We start from the raw sequence: 3,228 nt of genomic DNA, 5'->3' as shown, positions 1-3,228 counted from the left end.
GTGGGGTGAGACAGCTGGGCTGGAGACATCGTGTTAGAGAAGTTGGGGCATGTGCTTCAGGGCAATGGGGAGCAGTGCTAATCAAAGGCTTCACCCTCAGGTTCACCCGTTCGGGCAATCTCCTTCTTGCTAAGACCCAGTGTGTGTGGCCTCCCATCCCATCCCCATATGCTGAATCCTAGTTCCTAGTGTGTGGCATTTGAAAGTGTCTTTTGGGCCAGGCAGTTGTGGCGCACGCCTTTAATCCCAGCACTCGGGAGGCAGAGCCAGGTGGATCTCTGTGAGTTCAAGGCCAGCCTGGGCTATGGAGTGAGTTCCAGGAAAGGCACCAAAGCTACACAGAGAAAACCAGTCTCGAAAAACCAAAAAAGAAAGACAGTGTCTTTTGGTGGGTGGTTAGGATGGGACTGCCACTTTTGACAAGACCCTCCGTGTGGCTGTGTGAAGACACAGCAAGAAGGTAGCATCTTCCAAACATGACTTGGACCCTCACTAGATGCTGAGACCATTTATGCTCCTGGAAACACTCGTCATGAACTGCTTTTGTTTCAAGTCCCTTGGTCTGTGGTATTCAATTGCATGCCTAACAGACTCAGACAAAAAAGCAGTGTGGGAGCTGCTGGCACATATTTAAAAATGATCTAAATATCCTTGGAGGTGTGCAGGGGACAGAGAAGGGAAAGGCTTGAGGTGTGTGCTGGGGAAAGCCCCTACAATTCTGAGAATGAACCAGTCAGCAGCGCGTCTAGTGAAACTCAGAAAAGGCAAAGGGTAGCTGCAGAGAGAGCGTCAACCATTTTTGGAGACCACCTCAGCGATCCCGAAGAGAATGACGAACTGTGTCTGTTTTCTAATGTTCTGTGAAAGGCATAACTAGCAAGCAGGGACTCTAGATACTAAGTTGGACTGATTTCCAGTGTTGAGCGGGTGGTCCCTGGATGTTGATAGCAACATGGAAGAGGAAAAAGAATGACTGGAAGACAGAAGCAGGAATTTAAACATTGGGGCTTTTTCCACTTACTCATTTTTCACAGTATGAGAACATTAAAACCCAACCAAGAGATCATTGGATGAGAGATTGGCGTGCATCAACCATCTCAGCAGCAATCACATGTGGTTCTTTCAGGCAAGGGAAGAGCGACCAGAGAGTGACACACAGAGGGTTTTACTACTACCACAGTCTCAGAGATGTTTCCCATATCAAAGCCCAGAGTGCCAAATGTTGTTGTTTGTTTCTGTTCTTTTTGGGGGGCCCACCAACCAGCTCCCAAATAAATCATACATGAAGGATTATTCTTAATTATAAATGCCCAGCCTTACCTTGACTTGTTTCTAGCCAGCTTTCTTTAACTTTAAATTATCCCATGTACCATTTGCCTCTGGGCTCTTCCCATTCTCTTACTTCTATAAATCTTACTCTTACTCCATGGCTTGCTGTGTAGCTGGGTGGCTAGCCCCTGATGTCTTCCTCCTTCTCTTGCTACTTCTAGATCTCTCCTAAATATTCTCTCTGCCTGCAAGCCCTGCCTATCCTCTCTCCTGCCTTGCTGTTGGCTGTTCAGATCTTTATTAGACCATCAGGTGTTTTAGACAGACACAGCAGCACAGCTTCACAGAGTTAAACAAATGCAACATAAACGAAAGTAACACATCTTAAAATAATATTCCACAACAGCAAAATCCCAGAGCTGGGAAGGGAGGGGCAGGAATATAGTTTCTAGGAAAAAGCAACATGGTACCCACAACCTTGCACACCCTACCCGTATCTCCAGCTCCAATCCCCAGCTGTGGTTCTGGAACCTTTGGCTGCTTTAGTTTGATGCCAAATAGGTCTTAATTACATGGCCACCTCAAAGCGGTGGTGTCAACATGTGGCCCCCTCTGCTGGCTCCCAGAATGCAGAGACCCGAATGCATGGCCACCTCCATCTGTGATGACTCATCTTCCTTATCATCAGCTCTACTAGAATTAGAATCACACTTCTAGACATGTCTATGAAGGTGTTTCCAGAGAAGTTTAACTGATGGGGGGGGGGGGACATCCTAAATATAGATGGCACCGTCTCATGGCCTCAGAACCTACCTGAATAAAAAGGGAAATCAGGCTGGACACCAACATTCACGCCTCTGCTTCCTGACTGTGGACTCAGTGGGCCCAGCTGAGTCATGATCTTACCTCCATGCTCTCCCCACCACAATGGACTGTATAACCTTCAACTGTAAGCCAAGATAAGCCCCTCCCTCCAGGGACAGAGGGTAAGCAGGGAACTGCCACGGGGCCAATGCTCCTAGATCACGAGGGTGACATTGCCACCACAGTGGGACTAGAGCCAGGGAAGACGGGTCTCCAGCCTAATAGACTCATGGCTTCTGTCTGAAGGGTAACCATACTCGGGCCCTTCTCTCATTACTTCTGTCTCTTGATCACCTCGTTTTCTTCTAGACTGAAACTATTCATGCGTGTCCTGCTACTGTCTTGGAGCTCAAAATTTATACAGATCTTAGAATTTAGAGTTGATTTTGGAATGAGTTTTCCCCCCTTGAGATGTAATAACTATTTGCACATGGGAAAGACATAAATTTGAGGCAAAGCAGGGATTGAATAGCACAGACTGAATGTTTGAAATCCCATCTCCCAAATGTAACAGCATTTGAAGGTGAGCCTTTGGTGAGTGAGTGGGCCGTGAGGGTTCCAGGCTCAAAAATGGGATAATAAACTCTGATGAAACGGGATCATCAAATTCCCCTGACGGAAGACTCCACTTCCTTTCTTCCATGACAAGAGAGTGGCCAGATATTTTGTCCGTGAACCAAAGAGTGTCCTCATCAGTCACAGCACTGTCCTTGATCTTGAGGACATAAGAATAGAGAAAAATTAATTTATGTTCTTTAGGATTGACTCAGTTCATATGGGTTCATGTTATAACTACAACGATGTCAGTGGACTGAGAATACAACATCCTGTCCTGTCCTGTCCTGTCCACCCTCTTACTCCAGCTTCTAAGCACCTTCAATTATTCCCTAAAGTAAAATAAATATAAACCACCCGGCTCTGGATCCCTTTGCAGCTTACACTCTCCAGCTCCGACTCCCCTCAGACTTGCTGCTTTCGGGTGATAAAAGTGACACTCCTCCATTCTCCTCATCCTCACTTCGGTCCATTCTCCCCCATCCTCACTTCCGTTTTCTGCCTGGAAGCCTCCAGGGAAATGACCCTGGAAAGCACTGC

This window comes from Peromyscus eremicus, chromosome 17 (assembly GCF_949786415.1).
Source record: "Peromyscus eremicus chromosome 17, PerEre_H2_v1, whole genome shotgun sequence".
NCBI classification, from domain to species: domain Eukaryota; kingdom Metazoa; phylum Chordata; class Mammalia; order Rodentia; family Cricetidae; genus Peromyscus; species Peromyscus eremicus.
Note: the sequence above shows the minus strand (reverse complement) of the source record.